We start from the raw sequence: 27,049 nt of genomic DNA, 5'->3' as shown, positions 1-27,049 counted from the left end.
GCATAGTGTGGCCTCGCCTCCAAGGGGCCTCGCCCAAGGGTCACGCATGCATAGTGTGGCCTCGCCCCCAAGGGCATCGCCCAAGGGCCACACACGTCTAAGGGCCTCGCCCAAGGGCCTCATCCCAAGGGCCACGCGTGCATGATGCCAGTGTTCAAGGTGGCCCACAAGAGACAAAAAGAGTACGAACGAGGTACCTCTAAAGGGGTACGTACATGCCTGCAAGGATCATGGGACAGGCCTGACACTGGTACCCGACAAGTAGTGGCGGTTGGGAATAGTACAAGGAGTGGCTACACCACCACCACGTCTCTGACACCCGTACGAGACAAGTAGTGGAGTCAGGTCCGGGTACAAAAGCTGAGGTGCTCCCATGGACCCTAACGGTGTACCAGAGCCGACACCACTACGCCTGATACCACTCTCCTGACAGAGTACTTGTGTACCACTTGGTCTCCTGGACCACCATGTATCCTAGGCCATCAGAGCCTACTATAAGAAGGACCCCTCTCCCACATGGGAGGGGGTTGGAAAATTTACTGTAGCAAGTGCTTGAGAGTGAATGAAAGATAGATTTCTCCATTGTTGTTCTGTCATTGTTATTGAGTTATTACTTAAATTTCTACAGCTTTTTTATTGACTATCTTCACTTGATAATTTGTCCCAACTCAACTTAGTTTACGAGTTCTCACCGTCAACAAACGTAATATTCACATCACGGGTGATCATCACATTCAACCCCCGTATAAATCTATCTCTCCTGGCCGCATCCGTCGGCACTAAGTCTGGCGCAAACTTCGCCAGCCTGTCAAATCTTAGGGCGTACTCAGTAACTGATAACCTGTTCTGAGTCAGGTTGATAAATTCATCAACCTTCACAGCTTGAACTGCTTCGCTGTAGTATTTCTCATTAAAGATACTCTTAAATTCCTCCCATGTCATAACTGTAACATTCCTCCACTGGCTCACTACATCCCACCAGATGCGGGCATCCTCTCTAAGCATGTAGCTAGCACAAGCCACCCTTTCATTTCCTTCGACCCTCATAAAGTCTAAGATCAAGGAAATCATATTCATCCACTGGTCTGCCCGCAGTGGGTCCGATCCACCCTCAAAGGTAGGAGGTTGTTGCTTCCTGAATCTTTCGTACAAGGGTTCCCACCTGTTCTCAACAACAGGCTGAACTGGCACTGGCGCCACATTCTGCTGAATTGGTAACCCTGTGACCTGTGGAGGGGCCTGTTGCCTCATCTGACGAAGTTCTTCCTCTGTTCTCTGCAATCTAGCCTCAATTTTGGCTAATATTTGTTGCCAGTTCTGTGGGGCAGGTGGAGGGTCCTGACCCTGATTGTCATCCTCGGCTCGACTGCCGCGGAGTCTAGATGATTGCCGAGGCATTACAACTATATGCCTGCAATCAGTGACACCGCTCATCAGGCATGATAACAAGATCCAATTCCACCTCTCAATCTCAACAACAAACCAAGATCAACAACCCAAATAACATACAAATAGCATATAGCACACAACGGGCCTTGCCCTGACATCATGCATATTTTATCTCATTCATCATGCTCTTTATAAACTGAGCAGGCAAACAAGGTATTCAAACACATATTCAAGTATATTAATCAACCATACCATTCAACCCTGAGTCGAGCTTTTCAATGGCAGCGTGCGTACATGTTCGGTCAATCTCTAGAACCAATAAACCTTGGCTCGCTCTGATACCAAGTTGTAACGCCCTACTACCTTAGAGTCGTTACTAAGTGTGTTTAAAATGTGTAATTAACTCACTAAACGAGGTTTCAGAATAAAAGTGTGATTAAATAGAAAGTCAAGGCTGTAATCTTTAAAAGAAATCTATCTCATTGAAAGTTCCAAAAGTTTAACATTTGGGATCCCAAAATATGGTTTGTAAAATATTTACAATTCAAAATAGGTTAAAAGATGAATAATTATCAAAACATAGTTTAATACAGCCATTTCTCAAAATGCACCCAACTAAAGCAGTCGGGCAGGTCAAACATGTACGCGCTGCCCCCACGCTCTCCGTACTCATGGATGGTTGACTTTCTCCTTGCCTTTACCTGCAACACAGAGCACCCGTGAGCCGAAGCCCAGCAAGAAAACTCATACAACACATAACATATGCATAACATACAATCACTATAGCAGATAGCTCACAGTTAAACAGACAATCCATAAGATTTAAACACATATACGACCACGTCATCCCAGAAGCGTTACCAAAGCATGGGTTCTCGGTCCACACTGTAAGGATATCCCATGTATCCATTAGGGTCTCACCCTAACCATAAGCACTCCACATGCTAAGTGATATTCCCAGCCCCACTGCCCTTCTCGGCCTTCACCGTTCTCGGCCCCTCGCCGTTCTCGACTCCTTTGTTGTTCATGTTACTATATCCATAAATAGAGCATACTTAAACAGCATTCAAGCATATAATAATTAAATCAAGCTACACCCTAACAATAATGCAATCTAGGTTCGTGCCCTGCAACAACACTATGGGCCCAAGCCCTGCTCTACGGGTGCTACAGTTTTCTTACCTGTATCCCGAGCTTTTTGATGCACCAAGATTGCAATCACAGTCCTCTATCCCGAGCCTCTCTAAAATCCTAGTCACAACACATATAAAACAATTTTAATACTAACCAATCCCAAAACCACTTCCCGGGACCAATCCCGTACTCTCGGGACCTTTAATTCCCTAAAACAATGTATTGGAACCATCCCCGAGCCCCTGGACAAAAGCCTTAAAAATCCAAAATTTGACTGTCAAAAATAGCCTAGGGCCACGGCACTCCCATCAAGGGTCGCGGCGCCCAGAAGAATTTCCCTGATCCTGATGCAAGCCTGCGCCGCGACACCAAAGAACAGGGCCGCGAAGCCCCTACGCCAACCTAGAATTTTGGGTTTTCCCCTGCATTTTCCCCGAGCCAAACACCTCCAATTCAATCCTAACAAATACCTAAACCCCAAAATCAATTTAAAACCCCAAATAAACCATTTAACAACCTATAAACATCAAAAACAAGCTTAATTACACAATCACACCCAAAATCCACACTTGAGTTTCAGATTTCAGAAACTCAAACCATGGCTTCTAAGACCTAAACCAGAGCTTGAAAAATATAAACCATGCCTCTAAAATCTCAAACCATACCAGATATGAAATTCAAACATGATAAAAACTCTTACCTCAATCAAGAATTTAGCTTGAATTCACCTCAATGCCAGCTTCAAGCCACTTCCCCCTTGATTATCCAAACTTAATTTTCCTAACCAAACCAGCCATATTTCCTTTAAATTCCACACTTAATCTCTGAAAATCAAACTTAAATTTAAATAAAAACATAGCATGACTCTTACCTCTAAATAATACTAGCTTCAACTTGATTTTGGTTGCCTCAAACCCCTTGAATTTCCTCCTAGGTTTCAAACTTCAGCTCTCCTTCTCATTTCTCTTTCCTTCTAGCTTTTTCTTCAAATTTCAGCATAAACCAATATGTGACTAAGTGTTATACGTGGTTCCTCTTTTCCTTCAGCTGAAGCTTATCTATCCTTTGCCAAATGGTCGTTCTATCCTTCCATAAAAATTATTTCCTAACTAAACCTCAAGGACACTTTTGTCAACTCATCTCTATTACAATTCTACCATTTTCCTATCACAACTTGTTACTCTCAGCAGTTACTAATGGTTACTCAAGTTACTCAATTACCATTAACCATTAACCATTAATTCTCAAATTTACCAAAATTCCCAAAATACCCCTAGGCTCCTCCCGAGCCGGGTATTAAAATCCCGTTGTGACTTTTGGACTAACTAGCTCCCTAGGACCGTCTCGGCACGTGCATCACATTAATATCACCACACTCACGTGGTACAAATCACATAATACAATTATCACATTTATGCCCTCTATAGGCTAAAATTACCAATTTACCCCTAACATACAAACGGGGTCCACATGCATATTTATACCACCTAAACATGCATTCTAATCACATATTCATTCAAATTCATATATTATCATGTTAATTCACTTATTTCCCTCTAGGCATGCTAATCAAGGTCCTGAACCTTATTAGCAACTTGGGGTGTTACACCGCTGGTTTCCCAGCACGCATCCTACTCCTGGGTCTGTTGGGAATTTCATGGAGAGGTGCCATACAGAAGTGACAGCTCGAAGGTCAACCAGAATTGGTGTCCCTATTACGGCATTATACACCGAAGGACAATCAACCACTATAAAAGTAGTGAGTAATGTCCTGTTAGCAGGCGCAGTACCTGCTGTGACCGGGAGTCTAATTGACCTTATTGGGGCGAGTCCTTCTCCAGAAAAACCATAAATGGTTTGGGTGAATGGCTCTATATCCTTGATGGACAATTTCATCCTTTCCAGCGAGGACTTATATAGGATGTTGACCGAACTTCCTGTATCGACCAACACCCTCTTCACCATCATATTTGCGATTTGGACATCCATGACCAGCGGATCGGAGTGTGGGAATCGCACATACTGGGCATCGTCGTCAGAGAAGGTGATCGGTTCCTCCTCTGTTCGGGCCTTTTTAGGTGCACGATCCTCGACACTCATCATCCCGATGTCCTGGTCGTGGCGTAGGGTTCGAGTGTATCGTTCCCTCGCTTTTCCACTATATCCTGCAAGATGCGGGCCTCCGCAGATGGCGAGTAGGGTACCTGCCACGGAAGCTGGCTGTAAATGTGGCGAGCGCTGGCGTGCAGGCGCCGACTCGTTGCCACCTTGAGCCTCTCGCTGAGAACCTCCCGCGGCTCGTACATATTGTCTTAAGTGTCCCTGTCTTATCAGGAACTCAATCTCATCCTTCAGCTGGTTACACTCATCGGTGTCGTGCCCGTAGTCGTTATGATAATGACAGAACTTTGTTGAATCTCTCTTGGAGATATCTTTTCTTTTTGGCGCGGGTCATCTGTAGGGCACACTCGAGCTGGTCGCTTGGAAAACCTCGGCTCGGCTTTTGACAAGGGCGGTGTAATTGGTGAATTTCGGTTCATACTGATTATTTTTGGGGCACTTACTATCGGAGGTCGAAGGTTCGCCATTCGCCCGCTTTCCACCATTTTTACCGTTGCCATTCTCGTTGCCTTTGTCGCTGCCACTGGGCTTAGACCCGTTGGCGTCTTTGGCGGGTTCTTCTTTGGGCCCCTTGTCCTTTGCTGCCAATTTGCCTTCGTTGGCAATCATGTCCTCGACCTTGATGTACCGATCAGCTCGATCTAAAAACTCCTAGGTAGTATTAACCCCATGCTTCCCGAGGCTACTCCAGAGAGGATAATGGCGCCTAACCCCAGCGGTTAGGGCCATCATCTTTCCTTTATCGCCAACAATCTTGGCTCCTGTTGTGGCTCGCATGAAGCACTAAACATACTCCTTCAAAGGCTCCGCCTCATTCTGACATATCTCGACCAGTTGGTTTGCCTCGGTGGGGTGCACTCGACCCGCATAAAACTGTCCGTAAAACTCCTTCACGAACATTTCCCAGGATACTATACTTGGAGGAGAGAACTTAAAGAACCACTCCTGAGCGGCATCAGAATGGGTTGCTGGGAAGATCCTGCAGTGAGGGTCTTCAGAGACTTTCTGAATGTCCATTTGTATCTCAAATTTGTTTACATGAGATACCGGGTCTCCATACCCGTCGAAGTTTGGCAGAGTCGGCATCTTGAACTTGCTGGGGGTTTCTGCCACAGCAATCCTTTGTACAAAAGGGGTGCTCTCCTCCGGTCGTACTCGATATGCGATGTCCACCCCCCGACCAGCTGCTGTACAACCTAGTTCAGGGCATCAATTTGAGCCTGAATAGCTTCAGGAATTGTTGGGGCCTCTGGCGCTGGGGGGATGTACTCATCGTGCCTTTCTCGGTGGTCGTTGAGTACATCCCTCAGGTCATCGTCTCTTCGCCGCTCCGAGCCGGCTAAAGACGTTGTTTTGTCTGGGCTGCCCCCCAACATTATGTCCTGCTTGTCGGTCTTCTCTAGGTGGGGGGCTTCTGCCTCCCCCTCTCTCCTCGTTTCTCCTACCAACATTCCCTCTGCCTGAGTCGGCTCATTGTAGCCGCGGCCATCTCTGAACCTTGACTGGCTATGGTGGGACCGAATGTTTCCTCTGTTGCCTCCTTGGGCTGGAACTTCCCGAGCATTAGGGGGACACCTGCGCTGGTCGGTGGGTCCCCGTGCATTGTCATGTCGTGGAGGGCCCCTGACTGCAGAGCCTGTCTCTGAGTTCCTTCTGTTGGCAGAAGGACGCTTCCCCCTGCTCTGTGGGTGCGGCTCTTCACCCCCTGGGCGTCTAGGGCTGCGGGGCTGTTGCCCGGCCCTATTCTGCCTTGGGCGTGGGGGATTGCCTCGACCAGCCTGGGATGGAGGTTACGTCTCTAGGTCCCTAGGTGGGATATCATCCTGAGGCATCGGTAGCTGCTCCGGCCTTTGAGGGCTTGTTGGCTGGAGCGAAGGGCTAGGATTGGGACCTCTTTGAGGTGGCCCACATGGGGGTTGATCAGGTTGCGAGGCAGGTGCAGCCTGATTCCTAGCCAAGTGGAGGGCTGCTTCAAGGGCTGCCGTGGCATCCCTCTGACGACGGTCCATCTCTGCCTGTCGCTCGCTCAGCTCTTGGCGCTGGCGCTCTATCTCCCTCTGGTGTGACGCCATTGGCTCGGCGGCACTCTCTTGATTGGCCCTCAGAGCGGCCAACTCATCTCGCAATACCCCCAGTGTTGTCTTTAGGGCCTCAGAGTCCACTTCCTCCTCATCGACCTCTAAATGAGGTTCGTCTTCAGCCATATTTGGGGGAGGAGGCTGGGATGGTGCGGCAGCAGCCTGTCCAGTTTTCTTGGTAGTCTTTGCCATTAGACTTTCTTAAGTTTAACTCTCAATGAAAGCACCAGAATGTTGACCGTGATTTTGGTCAACGACACGGAGTCTAGAAAACGACAATAAAATGATATAGAGCTTGAAAATAATCTAATGGAAAGATAAAGAACACAGAGATTTATAGTGGTTCGGCCCTAGCGATTGGTAATGACCTACTTCCACTCGATACTATTATTAATATTGAGCTCCCAAGGTGTGATCAAAGAACTAGGGTTCCTGAGTTTCACGGACCTTAGAAGAAGAAAGCAATACAACGATGGATAATAGTAGTATAATTCTGAAAGAAAAAGATTGATCCCCTTCCTTGAGCTATTTCCTTGTGTATTTATAGGCTTAGGAAAAGTTACATGAATTAGGAAATAATATCTATCCTTAATGATCGGATCTGTAGGTCATAATGAAGAGATATTCTGGGATATCATTACAACTGTACAGATCTTTACATAAATAAACGAAATATATGACCAAGCTGGTCGTATATAAAACTTGATCTCTTTGTGTAGAAATAATGTCGGTCGATAGGCGAGCCATATCTCTGCAACATGTCCGCCACGTGTCAAAAATCCTTGCCACGTCATAAGCAGCTGATTTATGGATAAACAGTTAAATATGTGACAATGTGGCATGCGTGATTAATATGACTATTTGAGTATCTTATATGCATGTTTATGAGTGTTAGATTTGCATGTAGGCTCTTTATAGCTTATAAGGGTATATTAGTAATTTTGGCACATTGAAGGCATAAATGTGATTATGTGTGATAAATGGTTGAGACCACATTATTATGTGGATATATTTGCAGTATATGGCTTAAGACGATTCTAGTGAGCAGATTAGCGAAATAGTCACAGCGGGGTTTAATACTAGTCTCGGGGGAGCCTAGGGGTATTTTTGGGAATTTAGAGAATATTTTGGGATTTATTAGATATTGAATAAGTATGTGGTAATTAATTGGACATGATGGGGATAATTGGTTAACAGTAGGAACACTTGAGGAATTAGCGGGAATTGGGAGCGGAATGACCATTTTACCCCTAGAGAGAACTAGAGGACTAATAAGCTTGAAGGGGCAAAATAGCCTTTTGCGGGGTAGGATATACTCAAAAGGCTTACAAAATAAACTAGAAAGTAGTTGAAACTCACAACTCTCTCACCCACGATTTCTCCCTCACTCCCTCTTGTGATTGAAGCTTGAGCTGCTGAAGAAAAGGGATGGGACTTAGAGCTTGAGGATGGAAGATTGAGGCTAGAAGAGGACAAGGAACAACTAGGGGATCCAAGCCACAACTGAGGTAAGAACCATGTCTAGTTTGCTAGGGATTCTAGTTGTTGGGGTGGAATTAAGATGAATATTGGGTGATGAATTACTACTGAGTTGGGGTAGCAGTTTCAGTAGGATTGTTAAGGTTTTGTGTTTAAAATATGTGATTAAAATTCATAAACTCGTAGCTGAACTTGATTTTTGGTTGGGGAGCTTGTTAGGTTTGAATTGTGGGAATTCGGCTGGGAAGAATGTTGAGAAAAACCCAGAAAATTCTAGGTATGGGAGGGCGCGCCACGACCCAGCTCATGGGCATCGCGGCGCACATGCCTAGAATGCTCTGGGAGGGCTCTCTGTTTTGAGGGTGCACCGCGACCTTGGGGGAAAGTCGCAGCCTGCCTCCCCCAGATGCGTGGGGCTGTGTCTTTATCTTGGGGGCATGTCGCGACCCTTAGGGCCAGGTCGCAGCCCACCTAGGGGATTTTGACCTAGGTTTGTTTTTTGGGTTCGTAAGGCTCGGGGGTTCGAACCTAAGCGCTTGGGACGATTTCTACTACCCGGTTTAGTAGAAATCAAGGTTTTGGAGGCTAGCTTTTTTTACCTAAGTATTTATTTGGGTTTAGAATTGATGATTACCCATTGATTTTGTGACTAGGTTTATCACCAAGGCTTAGGACTGAGGATCGTGCTCAGGACCATTCTTAATTCTCCGCTCGGGATTCAAGGTAAGAAAACTGCACCCTTGTGTGGTTGTGAACGGGATTGAGATTCCAAATTATTGAATGCTTGTATTATATGTTTGTAAGATTGATGTGATGTACGAGAATAAATGACCTACGAGAGCCAGGGCTGACGATAAGTGTACTAAACGCAGCTCGGCCTAAGCGAGCCATGGTCAGCAAGATCAACAGGGGCTTGGCCTAAGTGTGCCAACCCTGAATATTTGTGAGCTTGAAATTATGTGTTTATCATTGATTAGTTGATTATTCGTACTCTGTTTTATGGTTGATTGAATGAGTTAAGCTTGATCGAATAGCATTATTACTATATGTGTTTGTTGTTTTCTTTGGTTTTCTTGTTGAACCTTGGCTAACGGGTGCTACATGGTGCAAGTAAAGGTAAAGGGAAGTTGGACCAGACTTGAGTTGGAGAGCTCTGAGAGCGAGGTGTACATTGTCAGCTGCTCATCTGTCACGGTCGAGAAAAAATACAGCGACAGAGCCTTAAAATTTGTATTTTGCCATTAGAGTGGATTTTGGTTGTATAAAACTTTTGAGAGTTGTAAATTATCACTTATACCATGTTTTTAGGATCCCATGTATTATACGCCCGTTTCTAATTAAAATTAACTGTTTATGTTCAAAATCTTTTAACCCTAACCTGATGGTTGACCTTAGGAACACATTTTTATTCAAATGACTTTATTGGCAAGTCTTGCACCATTTCAAATACAAAGTGTAACGGTCTTCGTTATCCAGGGTGTTACAACCACATTGTTATGTGGGTGTATTTGTGATATTGGGTGTGAGGCAGTCCTAGTGAGCGGATTAGCATAATAGTCTCAAAAGGGTCAAATACACGGCTCGGGGTGAGCCCAGGGGTATTTTATGAATTTAGTACGTATTTTGGGTTTAACGGGTAACAGTAGTTATTTAGCGATTATTTGGATATGCCAGGAGTAATTGGGGATTTATACGTCTACTCGAGGAATTAGGCAAATGATGGATTTGCCCTTGGTGGTATTAAAGGGCTAGGAATTTATTTAGGGGCATGTTGTTCTTTTGGTGCAAAGGATAGACTTTGGTAACTGAGAAACACAACACTCAGCTCATTTCTCTCTCTCTCTCTCCCACGTTTTCTCTTTCCCTCTCTCTTGTTTGGGGTTTTGGAAAATTGAAGGTAAAAGGGGCAGTGATTTCTAAGGTTTGATGTTGTGATTGAAGGCTGGAGTTTGGGGGTAATTGAAGTTCAGCTCGAGGAATCGAAATCATTGTTGAGGTAAGCTTAAATCCTGTTTTGATTCAAGTATTTGGCTGGGTTGTAGGTATCAGCATAGGTCTGAGTTTTTAGGACATTAAGTTGTGAATGTTGTGTTTTAGAAGCTATGGGTTGTTATTTATTGCTTATTTGAGTTGTTGGTGTAATTATGTGGTTGAATTGGGTTAGGAATCGAGTTTGGGTGGATTGGGAAGGATTTGTGATTTCTTAAAATGCAGATAGTTCTGGGTTCGCAGGGTCGTGCTGCGACGCTATTCTTGAGCATCGCAGCCCGCATCAACTCAGAAGGCCTTGGAGATTCACTGAATCGCCTTAGCACCGCAGCTCGAGCAAGGAGCATCGTGGTGCATGTCCAGAGAAATTAAGGGTTGTGCTCTCTAACTTGTAGAGGGTCATGGCTGTAATTGTGCGTCGCGGCCCAAATAGAGGTTTTTGGGCAAATTAGGGTTGTAAGCTCAGGAACTCAATCTTAAGGGCTCAGGAGGATTCTACTACCCAGTTTAGTATAATTCAAGGTCCCAGAGGTTAGTACAGTAATCCAAAGTTTTTAATTGGTGTTGGGCTTGATGGGTATTTATTATTACTATGTTGTGACTAGATTTTATGCTAAGGCTCATGTTTTGGGGCCGTGCTCGGGATCGCACTATATGGTCGGCTCATGACTTAGGTATGAAAACTGTTTGTGCTTGTAGATCAGGGCATGGCCAGATTATCTGTGTCAGTGTTATTTATTAATATATATAATCATTATGCCATGATTGTGTGTTTACGACTGATCGGCGAAGGCCAGTTTCGGCACAGGCCAGGTTTAGCGAAGGCTGGGATCAGTAAGGGCCAGGAACGACAATAAGCATGCTGAATGTAAGCCTCCATGGCATGGCCATCTAGGGTGTTGTACCCACCCATTCAGTGAAGACCATGAACCTGGTGCCTGGTAAAGCACCTTGGTCAGCGTAGGCTACTATGTGAATAGTCTATTGTATCTGTCCAAAGTTATGTATTTACTGGAATGAATTATTATATGCTATGTTTGTGGAGTTTTTCTTGCTGGGCCTTGGCTCACGAGTGCTCTATGGTACAGGTAAGGGCAAAGGAAAGGCCAACCAAGCTTGAGTTGGAGGGCATGGAGTGGCGCGTACATGTTTGGCCTACCTGGCCGCCACAACTGGGAATAGTTTTGAGGAACGTGGTATAAACATTTGATTTTGTGGCTTAGGTCGATTGTACACTAACTTTTGAGTTGTAAATATATTTTAAATCAATTTTTTGGGATCCCAGCGTAACACTTTTATAATCTTAATGAATGTCCACCCTTTTCTAATAAAGTTTCATTAAATGAGTCTTTATTTTGATTTAATCACACTTTTTGGTCTAACACCTCGATAGCGAGCTAATTGCACATTTTATAACCACATGGTAACGACTCTAGGGTAGTAGGGCGTTACAGTTATATTATTTTTAAAATAATATAATATTTTGATTAATTGAATTATGTGGAAAATAATAGAGTGTGGCCAATGTTATTTTGTCAAATGTAACATATATTGTACAGTTACATTTTGAGAAATGATGATCATAATAAGTTTTGTAACATATAGAGGGATTTACAATTATTAAGAAATGATGATCATAAGTTTTGTAACTTTCACAAACATTCACCAGTTGATGTGTAAAAGGAGTTACACATCTTGAATTTGATTTTCATTAACTATAATATTTTATTGTTGTTGTGTGCATATTTCTAACTCTTAAGGGATTTTAGTGGAATTAAAAAATCAAATGATGGATGAGAACTCTATAAATAGAAATCATCTTGCTCACTTGGATGTAATGTGTGAATGTGAAAAAATACACTACATAGTTTAGAACACTTTAGATGACATGCTCATCTTTAGAACATTGTGATGAGTATGAGAGAAGGCTTGATAAATCCTTAGACACATTTCTAGAGAGAATTCCCAAAGTGTTCTTATGATGGAGGAAATAGTTTTTAGGACAAAGGTTTTCATCCTTGTTAAAGCCATGTGTTGCTCTTGAGGTCTTCATCTTCTACCTTCTACTCTTATGATATTTTTCATAAGTTAAGTAATCTCTTCTCATCTATTTCCTTCACTTATGTAATATCATTTGTTAGTATTATTTATATTTTGTGGCATTTTAATTGTAATATCTCCTTTTTTTATACATTTCTAACAATCTAAAACTATTTTTCTTGGAAGGTGATCCAATCAAAGTTTCCATTGGAGGAGGATCAAGGTGACACTCTTGACACATCACAAGAGGTGGTGGCTAGAAAGGAAATGGAGAATATTCATTTTATGGTAAGTGTAAAGGTAGATCTCAAACTACTTATGGGTAAGCATGGTGGTTTAAATTTTATAATACATTATTTTACATGATAGTGTGGTGAGACATATTTATATGTTGGTATAATTTTGTGATGTGAGATCTATAAAATATATGATATGTTAGTATGTGATTAATTAACATATTGTGTAGATAATCTCTAGTGGATTATTGGGTATTAGTGTAACATGTTATTTAATTATCTTATTTTATGGTAATTAGAACTTATTTTCATAATAACTTTATGACCTATATATATGATATATATGTATATGTGTGTGTAAGAGAGAGAGAGAGAGAATTATCATATTAATATGGTGTGTTATATAATAATTAAATTAAAGTAATAGGAATGTGTTTATCCTATTATGTTGTGATGAGTTTCCATTTATTTCATAAATAATTAAAAATTATTTAGGAATTGTAATTTTCCCATTTATAGAGATGATCATCTAATTTTATGAGATAACTGTTGACCACGATCTTGGCCAACGGCGAGTAGACACAAACACGACAATAAACACAATGGTCTTGAATAGAAAATAAAACAACATGACAAATTTTATAGTGGTTCAGCCCCAATTTGTTGGTAATAGCCTAATCCACTTAGAGTTGTGATATATATCTACTTATATTCAAGATCAGATGAACCTGAGCCAACTAAATTTCTTAAGTATAAGTTGTAAAACAGAGTGTCAATCTGGAAAATACAAGCTTTCTCTCTCTAAGCTCTATGAGAAAATGCCCCAAGAATCCCCCAAGTAAAAGTTCCCTGAAGTCCCAAAGGCCAAAGTTCAAAAGTCCTCAAAACGATGCAATGAGCTCTCTATTTATATGCTCATGGATCGTACAAGAAAGGTCTCCCGTTTTGACATAGTCTTTGGTTGTTTTAACCAATTTTAATTAATAAAGTAATAGACAAATTCAAATTACAACAATATGTCTATTACTTTGGGATATTTGAGAGATTCTCGCGGTAGTTATAGGCAATTCTAGTTGTAGTTATTACTGAGATTCGTAGAAAAGTCACCAGGCAGCTAACTCTTGCTACTCTGACATACCCGGTCGGTTACACTTCTTAATCCTGACATAGCTGGTCGGCTGAAACTTCCTTGTGATGTAGCAGGTCGGGTAAAAATCGCCCTGACCAGGTAAATTCATACATGGTCGGGTAAATCACTTCTTGACCAGGTAAAACCATCTTTTTGGCCAATGTCCTTCCGACTAGTGATATGACGATTCTATCAGTCATCTTCTAACCTTTGCATTTTCCTTAGTCAACACATTCATTGACCATTAATGCGCCACTTGATAGCCATGCATTGCTAGCTGTCACTTCTGATTACCACGTCATCGAACTGATATTTTGGGGATAACATTTGCCCCCCAAGTTTATTATATGATTTTCTCATATGATAATTTTTTTTCTCTAACTGGTAGTTATTCAGGTCGTCCAAAAGCATGTGCCTGGTTAGTAACTTTTTATATAATAAAAGTGGGACTCGTTAAATCCCAAAAAATGAGAGATTTGGTGAATACCACAGCAGTTACCTCCACGTGATGACTCACCAGAAAATTTAATATTTTATGTCTTAAAATTCCAAAAAATGACCCTATGCATTCTCCCGCCTTTTCGAATAGACCCAAGATTGAACTATTCAGTCCATGAAAACGGTAGTTATTAGTTTCCCAAATTGTGGGATAATGGGAGAGAGGAGATACTAGGAGTTGTAGGGTAATTGAGGGTTTCCCCCTTTCCTTATAAATAAGCCCACGCATGCCTATCCTTCACAAGCAAAAAATTTACCACAAAACCAACTCCTCCTTGTCTGGCCGATTCTCCCTCAAAGCTCCCAAGAGTGCTCCATTTTCTTCAAGTAAATCAAAGGCATCTCTTAAGAAATTATAAGGCTCTTCCATCCATTCTGGTAAGTTTTCTCTTTTTTAACTTCACTTTTAAACATTTTGAAGCTTTTAAATTCTGCACAAACTTTGCTAGAACTTGTAGTGGTTGAAACCCTCTTTTGGAATGCTCTCTTTGAAATTTTTGTGATAAATCTTTGTAGGATAGTGTTTTTTATGGCTGTTTTGATCTATTTTAGGCTTACGTTAGCCAATTTCATGAAATTATAGAGAAAAAATAATTTCCCATCTTCCACCATACTTTCAGGTTCATGGGTTTGTATGAACTTTGAAGTTTTCATGAAACTTTTCAAAACCCTTTAACTTCCCTTTTTGATCTTGCTTGTGTGTCCCATGATTTGGAAGTTGTGTTTGTGCCCCATAGTTTGGAGTATGTCATCCAAATAATAATGTTTAAAAAAAAACATAATCACTGCTCGGGTTTTTCCACAGGGAAAGGCAAAAACATTTCATGGACCCGATCAGGTCAGGCTTGGTTTGTGCTTGGAATTTTGGAGAACCGGTGGTTCACCTTGCGTGGTTAGAACCCGTGCCTAGCCGATCGGGTTTGGCAGTTCGCCTTGCGTGGTCGAAATCAGTACCTAGTCGGTCGAGTTTGGCAGTTCGCCTTGCGTGGTCAGAACCTGCGCCTAGCTAGTCGGGTTACCCGTTTTAACCCCTCAGATTTTCCCTTAGCTCCTAAGAATTTCCTAGCCGCTCGGTCACACGTTTTAGCCGCTCAGATTTCACTTAACTCCTCAAAACTCCCTAGCCGCTTTATCACACATTTTAGCCACTCGGATCACGCACCTAACCGCTCGGGTTTGTGCGCATTTAGCCGAGCACAAAAACTCATGGTACAAAAAATACATAGCACAAAAACTATAGGCCTTATGCCCCCGAACACATGGTACCCAAAAAAAATAATTCCTTGTGAACTACTTAAAATTGTCACCACTGCTTAAATATACTTTTATTTGGGCAGTAAAATGTTTTCACTTCTAAGAGAAATTTTTCACTGGGCACTAAATATCTTTACTTTCATTCACATTTGTTTAATTTACTCACCTCCCCATATTTTTTGTAGATAAATCGTTTTGAATACAAGGGAGGTGACAACCAAACAGAATCTGATTCTTCATCCACCAAGTCAAGTAACACCCCTCCGAGCAGTGATTCTTCTTCAAAATCTCTGAGCAAACAAACTCCTGAAGACCATCTTCATCGTCTCAAGAAAATCCTTTCACGATAATCTTTATACCTCCTTCACAAAGAGTAGTTCCTTAAGCAACAACGTCAACACCAATTAATGAGGGTGAAAAAGTCCAATCGACGTCCTCAGGAACAGGATCCCCAAGTAGCTCGTAGAGCGACACAAAAGGTAATGGAATGAGAACCTTTTGTGGGAGAACATTTATTAGAAGAAGCTGAGACTGAAGCTTCTTTAAGGCCTCCCCAACAAGTTCGAAAAGCTGGTAAACCCAAGAAAAATGCTACCCAGACTTTTGCAACAGAGATCCAACAAACGGCTACACTTAAACCGAGGAAAAAAGAAGATCGTGTGCCTTCTTGGTTCGTAGCTAAGGCCTCCAAGATAAACTCCAAAATGCTCAATAGACACATTCAGACTTTGGGGCTTGAAGGAGTGAATGTGATATGTCTGCACCCATACTAGAGAGCCAATAATCCTGGTGGAGCCTATTGCGCTTAGTCTAGATATCACTTCTATGCAGGAGCTACTATCCCTTTGCATTCTTTCTTTCGGTCAATAACAGATTACTTTAATGTTTCTCCCTTCCAGATAGCTCCAAATGGGATACAAGCCTTGTATGCTCTCTACATTCTCTACCACTTCTAGGGCAGGAACCCACCTACCCCTCATGAGGTACACTATTTGTTTGATTTTAGGACCAATCCCAGCCACAAGAATACATGTTTTTTCCACCTCTTTCATAGGCAAAAAGGGGTTGAGTATCTTAATTGTATTTCCCATAAATCAAACCTTGAAAGTATTATATGGAATACTTTCTTACTCCATACATTAAATCCAACATCTTGGCTTTTACGCATGCAGATCCTTTTTATCAACCTCTCCTGACAAGGGAAATTCATTCTCGGGTAGACGATCTCGCTAATATGCCCATTGAGGAGAAGGATGTTGAGTAGTTGGTCACCTTGGAGAATCTTCGATTGGCGGGGTTGTTACAAAACTACCAAGACATTGTTGTGGGCAGCACTACTGATGAAGCAAACACGACTGACCAATCAAGTACAGATACCGAAGTAGTGACTGACCAGTTCTCTCCTGAACCATCTCCTCAGCCACGCTGACTAGATGATCTTATCATTAGAGAACCTCTTCCTGAAGAACCTCACTGACCCGCCTTCCCCACTAGGCTTGGGAAAGGAAAAATCATTGAGCTCCTTAGAGAAGACAGCTCATCGTCCGAAGACGAGGACGACATTTTTGAAGAAATTTTGAACTCAGGTTTTTCTACTAACAGTAACAATAGTTACATTTTGAGAATGATTGTGATGAAATTCTGTAGAGTCATGTGGTCATAGTAAAATTTTCATTCACTTATATTTATTTCTCGTTTCCACTAACTGGGTTTTTGCTTTACTTTTTTGTAGATCCAACCATGTTCAAGCAGTTCAACACTCCTTCTGCGCAAAATAGGAAAATTGGTGAAGGTAGAAGCTTGAATTCTCCAAGCAAGGTCGTGAGGACTGTACCGCCCAACCAAGGGAGACCATCTGACCAATTAGTCATTATCCCACACTTGACTCCTCCGTCTACTCCACCATCTTCCAGCCTAAAAACTACCCGACCAGCCGGCTTAAGTGAACCCTTTTGCATTGTTGGTGAGTATGGCAAAGAGTTATTAGACCACACTTTTCACCATGCAATGAAAACTCGGACCTTTGAGACTCTACCCCGGCAAAGCGTTGAAGTTGTCCTTCACAAAGGCCTCGCTGAAATAATGAGTGTAAGTATCTTATCATAAAAAGCGCACACTTTCTTATTGATTGTTCTTATTCTAAATACTCTTTTTGTTATCTATTTCAGGGACTCGTCACTGTTAGCCATGCTCAATGCTGAGCAGCTGACTATAAGGAGCTGGTCAAGGTCTTAAATGATCAATTGGTGGATGCCCATGCAAAGATTGAAATTATGACTAAGTCTGAGAAAGATCTCCAAGAAAAGACTAAGCAGGCAGAGAAAGAAGTTGTTGAATGAGATAGATCTTTGAAGGAGTTGGTTGATGAGAACAGCAAGCAAAACCAGGCCAACGAGACGTTGACCGATTAGATGGTGGAAAAAACTCAAGAGAGTGAAGAGCTCAAATAAGAAAAGGAAATTGATATGGGTCATTACGATGAAATATGCTTCTATCAGATATGGAAGTTAAACAAGCCTCTCAACCTCAACTTTCTCTCTGAAGAGGCAAGGGCCGAAGACCTTGACAAATGTGAAGCCAAGGCCACCGAGGAGGCAGCTCTTCTAGCTGGCACTGTGCTTGCCTCTCTTGCTTCTCTTGCTTTATCATTCTGACCAAAGGGGGTTCCGGATGTTGACGATGGTGTTGACCAGCCAAGGACTAGTTTACCCAACCAGTAAACATACTTAGCCGACCAGGAAGCCTCCTACCTGACCAGTAAAAACTTTGTACCTGGCCAGTAGTTTACTTGTTTTTCATATACTTTTGTGAAGACAATTGCTTCTTATAAGCTTTGACAGTTTTCTCGTACGGCCGAGCTATTTGACATTTACTTTTTACTTCTCTTAAAACATTCTAAGTCTTTTGTGAATAGTAAAGTCTCTTTGATTTATGCCTTATATTTTTGCATGAGTACTTAGTTTTCTAACTTAGAAATTATAGACATTTCATAAGTCCCAACTAAGCATACTTTCTCACACTCTTATTGCTCAAACATTGCATGAGCATAACGATTATTTTCACATGAATATCTTCTTCTAACTTCAAATTTTAAAAAATTCCAAGTTACTTAAGCTTTGTGAAACAAGTTAGCATAATAGCCTTTTTTTACTTCAATAATTTACAAGTCAACCTAAAAACAAACATTTTAACCCGTGCTCTCATTGCCTGTGTTGAATTATATACCAGTATACCCTATGTGGCCCCCAAGTGATCGAGGGTTGAAAGATCCTTGGTCACTTGCTACTTGACCAAATCTGTTCAAGAAGTTATTACTCGTGAAACACGCCGAATATAAGGAAAACATCTGAGCAGTTGAACACTACTAGAATACCCGACCAGTTAATTATTGTTGGTCTTCCCGGCCAAGATAGTACTAGTTAGTTGAACATTGACCGATTTGCACTAACTAGTTGAGCAGTGTTCGAGTAAAATAATCAACATATATATAGCAAGATTCGGCCACACTGTGTGTGATCTCTTTTATTACTCGTAAATTATAAAAGGAGAAAACATGTCTAATAACGAGTCTCAAACAAAAAAAAATTGTTCAAAAATAAATGACTGGTCTGCAATTAACCAACTCATAAACAGACTTAAATAACAAGTAAAACACTTGAATCCAGGCTACCACTCTATAAGCGGTATTTATTGATAATATTTCCTTAGGTGCTCGCCATTCAACCGAGAAAGTTTGTAAGTGTCAGATGGCAAGACTTTCTCAATCTGATATAGTCCTTCCAAATTTGTTCCTAGCACTCCAGCTGCTGGGTCTTTGATGAACACCTTTCTGAGGACCAAATCTCTGACTTGGAACTTTCAATCTCTACTCTGGAATTAAAATATTGGGCCACCTTTTGTTGATGGGCAGCAACTCTCAAGCTCGCCTTTTCTTGTTTTTCTTCAATAAAGTCCAAAGATTCAGCTAGTAATTGGTGTTTCTCTGCCTGGTCATATGTGCTTCTCCGATGGGATAGGGGGGGGGGGGGGGGGGGGGTCAACCTCGACCGGTATTATAGCTTCATATCGACCTCTGTTAATTCTTCTGCCCAGAAACCTTAGCTTGTTCAAGGCACTTCTTTAGAGTGTCCTTTAACGTTTTGTTGACTCCTTCAACTTGCCCATTCGCTTGCGGGTGAGCCACCGAGGAGAAACTCGTTGCAATGACATGTTTAGCACAAAAATTAGTAAACAAATCGCTATCAGATTCAGTGCCATTTTCAGACACTATCTTCTTTGGTAGACTACGACAACATATGATACTTTTCAATACAAAATCTAACACTTTCTTCGAGGTGATCATTACTAGTGGTTCAAATTCAGTCCATTTATTGAAATAATCCACAGCAACTACCACAAATTGTACTCCTCCTTTTCCTTTGGGTAGTCTCCCGATTAGATCAATTCCCTATACTGCAAAAGGCCATGGACTTTGCATTTGCTTCAAAACATTTGGAGGTGCTCTGAGTATCTTAGAAAATCTCTGACATTTATCACATCTTTTCACATATTCCATGGTATCTTCATTCATTGTAAGCCAGAAAAATCCTTGTCGCAAAATATTTTTAGAAAGACTTTGCCCCCAGCGTGATCTCTGTAAAATCCTTCATGCACTTCAGCCAGCAAGTTTTTTGACTAGGCGGGTTTCATGCATCTAATTAATGGCATAGAGTACCCTCTTCTATAAAATACCCCATCCATCATGACATACCGGGCAGCTTGTCTCATCATCTTCTTTGCATCATTGCGGTTGTCTGGTAAGGTGCCTTGTTCGAGGTATGTGATGATGGATGTCATCTAAGTCTTAGCTATTGTGATGGGCATTGCTTCCTTCTCAGTGATACTTGGTTTTGCCAAGTATTCGACTGGTACTATATTCAGAGTGTCAGCATCTTTTGCACTGGCAAATTTTTCCAAGGCGTCTGCATTGGAGTTTTGCTCTCTGGTACCAGCTTGATTGTGTACTCTTAAACTGCGCTAGCAAGTCCTTGGATTTATTCAAGTAGGCCACCGTGTGCAAACCTCTGGCCTGATATTCCCCTAAAATTTGGTAGACCGACAACTGAGAATCAATATTTATTTAGACTGACCGGACATGATCATATCTGGCCAGTCGTAATCCCACTAATAGGGCTTCATACTCCGCCTCATTATTAGAATCATTGAACTCAAACCTTAATGGGCAATGGATTCAATGCTTCTCAGGTGTGATCAATATAAGCCTTGCTCCTAAATGATGTTCATTCGAGGATCCATCCACATAAAGTTGCTAGGTAGGAAAAAAAAATTATCCGCCCAGCTACATTTTCTTGCTAGACAGGAACATTAGGAATTATGGTGCATTCAACAATGAAGTCTGCCAAAGCTTATCCTTTAATGGTCAACGAGGGTTGATACTTGATTTTGAATTGGCCTAATTCAATAGCCCATTTAAGTAGCCGACCAGAGGTTTCTGGCTTTTGTAAAACTTGTCGTAAGGGCTGGTCGGTAAGCACTTTAATGGGATGTGCTTGGAAGTATGGTCGTATTTTGTGAGATGCAAGCACTAAACAGTATGCCAACTTTTTGATTAGTGGGTATCTTAATTCTGCTCCTATCAACTGCTTGCTGACGTAGTAGACCGGATGCTGCACTTTATCTTCTTCTTGTATTACAGCAGTGCTAACAACATGCTCTGTGACTCCTTAGTAAATGAAGAGGTCCTCTCCATCTATGGGTTTTGAGAGAACTAGAGGTTTGGCCAAATGTTTCTTTATGGCTTGGAAAGCTTGCTCACACTCCTCCATCCATTCAAATTTCTTGCTTCCTCTTAGTAAGTTTAAAAATGGGACACACTTGTCCATTGACTTGGAAATAAACCTACTTAGAGCAGCAATCCGCCTAGTCAAACTCTGCTCTTCTTTAGTTTTGGTCGAGGACTTCATTTCTATGAGTGCCTTAACCTTCTCAGGATTGGCCTCCATCCCATGTGAGTTAACAATGAACCCAATAAACTTTCTAAACCTTCATGCGATACTTTTTAAGTATTGCAAAGCACTCCCCTAGATCTCGTACATCCCCCTAGCTTATTTCCACTTGACCAGCATGTCATTGACATATACCTCCATATTTTTTCCTATCAAGTCACAGATCATGACATTCAATAAACGCTGGTAGGTTGCACCGGTTAGGAATTGTGCCCTGAATGCATATGTAGTAGACATTGTTTAATGAAATAAATAAATAAATTGAATTTGTTATGCATATATTTTATGAACTATATTATTCTGTGATAATATTATGTACATATCAGAAAAATTCCTAAGTTCATATATGTGATCTCAAACACGTATTGGTACGAGAGAATTGTGTTTGAGATAAATGAACTTGAATAGTTCGCATTAAAATAAAGTTATGGAATCTTTAGATTAATTACTACAAGTACGGTCCACTAGTATTATGAATACATGTGATCTAGATCCGGATCACTAGTGTGATAGGACACTTTAGTGGAGGTGCTTTATATATTAAAGAATATATAGAACTGGACCAGATATGTTTATTAATACTTAGTTAAATATCGTTTCGAAGTATTAATTAAATATATCAACTGATGATCATATACAAATAGATCTTAATCCTGAAGTTACTATGAACTCTTGTTTATGTTATATGAGTTCTTTGATTCACTCGTTAGGGTCTGTCAAAATGATCAGGCTAAAAACTTTTGTTTTGGTAACTAATTAATGTAGATGGCTGGGGACATAGTATACAGATATGGAATCTATGCCTTCTCACAAGAGATTGAATAATGGTTCTCTTAAGGATTGACTTTTGGGACTGAAAGGTTATTGAGCTCAAATTCATAATTTAGTTATGAATTAACCTTCACTAGTAAAGCCAATGGTACTTAAGGAAACAAGAGATAATTAAAAGGGCAAAACAGTAATTTTATTCCCGATTAATTATGAACCATTATTAGAGGGTCAATTTGTATGCAATGATTATATCAATGGACACTTTATAATTATAAAGTACTCAATAAATGAAATGTCTATAATTACAAGAGTGCAGTCTCATATTTATAGTGGAATAATCATGAGGTTAATAAATTAAGATTATTTAGTTAAAGAGTTTAATTAATAATCTCAGATTTATTGGAGCTTGGAATTATAGGTCCATAAGTCCCCATAGCGGCTCTATCAACACTATTCAAGGTAAGAGTTGATATGAAGGGAAAAAATAGTTTAAAGACTTATTTAAGAAGAAATTTGTTCTTCGGGCCAAATATGCAATTATATGATAATAAGGATTAATTAATTATAAATTAGTTGTAGTTAACAAAATTAATTAATATTTAATTATTGTATACTTGTCAAAATTATATTAAATAATTAAATCAATTTTGAAATTTAATTAAATTATTAATTAATTATAATTTTCGAAATTATAATGAATCAAATGTTTATTTTAGAAAATATTGGATTTAATTAATTAGTAAAATTAATTAAATATCTTTATTTGAGTAAGAGATAATAATCTGATAAGTTCAAATTGGATTTAAATTTAAAAGATTACTATTTATTCAAATAATTAATTATATTAGATAATTAGTTAAAATGATATTTAATTTAAATTTGAATTCAAATTTGAATTAGTTATCAGGTTGTTAGATCTTATCCAACAAAGTAATTTGAATAAATAATTAAATAAAAATAGAAAGATCAAATATCCCTAAAATAGGGGTGGTACACGTGCACACACAGTCCATGGACTGTGTGTGGCGTGTACTGCTATTTTTCAGGGATAGGATTTTAATTTTTATTTATTTAATTAATTAATTAATGGATAATTCAAAAAATTAGTTTTTGGATATTTTCATTTATAAAATAATTAATTAATTAAAAAGTAAATTGTAAGTTGGTTACAGATTTATTTTTTAAATTTGAATATTTTCTTTTAAGTATGACTAATCAGAAAATATACAGATAACTTAGATCACTAAGACAACTAAGTCTATTGCCTCTGTGAAAAATAGAACGATATTTTTCTCTCCCTGAAAAATATAGAACCAATTCTCAAGCCTATTGTTTTGATCTCATGTGTTGAGTACATCAAGTAGAATCACAAATAAACTATCCTTCATTCTCTAAGTGCCCACACACTTCTTGAGGTGTAGAGAACGATGTGGAAGATCTTGGTGTGAGTACCTGGGAGCAGCTTGGATAGGAAGATCGTCCTAATTACGAAAAGATAGCAAGGATACTTGATAGGCTTCAAGAGGTATGATTTCTATTCTTAACTTTCTTATGATTAATGTATGTATATTAATGGATCTGCATATTTAAAGGTAGTTTAAATATGTTACAAAATTTTTGTTGTGCACTGGGCCAACCCTGCCACCTTTGCGTTGCGTATTAGGAAACTCGTTCCTAATACACATGTCTCAAATATATCCCCATAACACTAGGGTCTCACTCATAGCACATACATAACTACATTTATGCCCTCAACGAGCCAAAATTACAAACATGCCCCAATTTACAGAAATGGGCCCACATGCACATTTAATACACATAAGCGTGCATGTCTAGTCACATTACCACACAAATAATTTATATCACATAATCACATGTATAATCCATTAATTGCTCATATAATCCCAATTAGGCCCTCTAGGCATTGTAGTCAAGGCACTCAGCCTTAATAACAAATTCGGGACGTTACAAATATTTTATAGTTATTGTGTACATATTTCTAACTCCCAAGGGAGCTTAGTGGAATTAAAAAAATCAAATGGTGGATGAGAACTCTATAAATAGAAACCATCTTGCTTACTTGGAAATAATGTGTGAATGTGAAAAAACACACAACATAGTTTAGAACACCTTTGATGACATACTCATATTTATAACACTACGATGAGTACGAGAGAAGGCTTGATAAATCCTTAGAGGCATTTCTAGAGAGTATTCCAAATGTTTTCTTATGAAGGAGGAAATAACTTTTCGGACAAAGGTTTTGAACCTTGGTTAAGCCTTGTGTTTCTCTTGTGTTCTTCATCTTCTTCCTTCTAGTCTTATGATAATTGTCATAAGTTATGTAATCTCTTCTCATCTTTTTCTTTTACTTATGTAATATTATATATATTATGCCATTTTGATTGTAATCATATTTTATTGTTTATATATTACCAACATAATTAGATTACATTGGACGGGAGAGATGTTAATTAATTTTTTCGTACCCCAAAATAAACTCGAACTAAATCACTCAGTTCAGGTTACAGCTACCAGATAATCTAGCTAACTTTGGTATGAGCAGTTTGAGTCAAACTTGGCAATACGACAACCAGATAATCTTCAGGTCACCTATTATGCCAATAACCCAGTTTGAGATGCATGATGACTAGATCTCCTTCTAGGTACTCTGAACTTGGCCCATGTCAAGTTCAGCCAGCTCTTCGATATCTAGCTCGAGGGAAGTGTTCAGCTCGCGAAAGCCTGATCATGACGCACAGTGAAGGATCCTAGAAGACTCAAAGAATCCTGATACTCTCATTAATGCACAGATTGTATTACATATTTATTACCTGAGATAATGGATGTCAAGTCCATAGGCAATCATGTCCCTATGTAAATGGGATATTATTCTGATTGATTATTTACCATACTTATGCATGCGGTTACCCTAAGCTATCCACAAATACCCACTATAAATATCAAGGGAACAGACAGGAAAAGAGACTGCTTCTTGGATATACTGAAACTCTGCTGAAATTGTAAGAAAATATTTCATCCGGAGCCCAAAAAATATTAATAATATTATCTCGTGGACTAGGTGGATTTTAACCACAGAACCATGTAAAAGTGTGAGTGTTTGAGGTATTTTTCATTTGATTAATTACGGTTTAGTAAGAAAGCACTAATATCTCTACTGTCGGATTTCTTAATCCACTATTGGCGAAAAACTGCGTCAACAGATTGGTGCTTTCGTTGAGAGTTCATTAGTGCTTAATCCTCTATTCAAAGTTTCACTCAGCATTCACCATGGTGGTCACCCGGTCTATGCATGACAATGAAACAGAGCAACCTGGTGATCAAGAGGCGCATCATAAGGTCATTTCCGCTGGAAAATAGCCAAATGCTCAACAATGCCCTAGAAAGCAACATGTGGGCCAAGATGATACTGGGAGTTCAATATCACGCCCACCAAATCCTAATCTGGGGTATCTGACTGCCATCGAGATGGAAAATGCCCAATTAAGGAGGCATCTCGCTAGGGCTAACAAGAAAATTGAGGACTCGAGAGATCAGGGTAGAACAGAGACAGGCTAACTTAGTATGCCTCGATGGAACGAGGATAGCCTCCCCGATAAGACACTCGCCATCACCAGTTTGACATCCGACACCACCTCACCCGTAGAGGAATGCTCCAGCTCGAGGGGATAGCAGGAGAAATTCTCCTCCCTCAGTGGACATCTATGCCCCACAACCTCGCGCTAATAATACAAGTCCTCGATCTCAGACACAGATGGTAAGTTTCGCTAACAGAAGGTATTGGATGGTGAGCTAGCGTGGAGGCAGGTCTGAGAGGGACCTGAGGAATCATTTAAGTTCCACACAAAGTCTTCGTTCCAACCCACATCCTATCCTGCGTGATCTTCTAAATTCACAAATGAGGTATCCAACTCGCCATGATGAAGTGAGTTATACTCGGCATGGGGGAGATCTGTCTATCGTATGCGACAATGGGAATGTCCCACCTAACCGAGCTCAAGCTTGGAATGGAAACAACCCATCTTATACGTACAATAGGATGGGAACTGGTGATCAGCTCCCAAATTACATAGAGACCAAGGATCTAACCCTCGAGTGGCTGGCCTTAAAGGAGGAGCAGATGAAGAGGCTCCTATCTGGAAAACGAGTCGATGATTGTGATTCTGATGAGGAGCTCGAGCCTTTTGCTCCAAACATCGAGGCAACTCTATATCCTGTTGGCTTCAATATGCCGACCAAGCCCGCATATGATGGAAACACTGACCCGTCCAATCACCTTGTAACCTTCAATACACTAATGATGGTCCCAAATGTTGGGTTCGACCTAAGATGTATCTTGTTCCCCGCAACTTTGACTAGACCTGCCAAAGTGTTGGTTCAACAAATACTAAAGACATTCAATCACCTCATGGAAAAAATTATCTTACAAATTTAAGAGACAGATCTAAGCTTCGAAGGAAACTCGTGTTGAGGCCGATTCGTTGGCCAACATAAAACAGCAACCTGGTGAGTCCCTTAAAGCATATCTGAGCAGGTTTACCAATGTACCAACACAAGATATGGATGTTGATGATAGCTCCAAGCTCATGGAAATGTGGATGGGAATCACGGTCGAAGGTGATTTATGGTAAGAACTCTAGCAAAAAGGAGTTAAAAGTATAAATAAATTCCTAGCCTGAGCTCATGAATAGATAAATCTGGAGGAGGCACGATCTACTGTCGCAAGAACCAGCCAGACCCCTATTTAACCCCCTAGAGTCGTGGCAGATGTTGCATCTATGGCTCAACCTATTACCCAGAATAACCATGTGGGAAACAATAAGAGAAAGGGGTGGTGAGGGCGACCAGAACGGAACCAAAAAGAACAAGCCTAGAGAAAAGTTCAAGCCCATTTACACCAACTAT

This window comes from Humulus lupulus, chromosome 3 (genome assembly GCF_963169125.1).
Source record: "Humulus lupulus chromosome 3, drHumLupu1.1, whole genome shotgun sequence".
In the NCBI taxonomy this organism is placed as follows: domain Eukaryota; kingdom Viridiplantae; phylum Streptophyta; class Magnoliopsida; order Rosales; family Cannabaceae; genus Humulus; species Humulus lupulus.
This window is presented reverse-complemented; position numbering follows the sequence as displayed.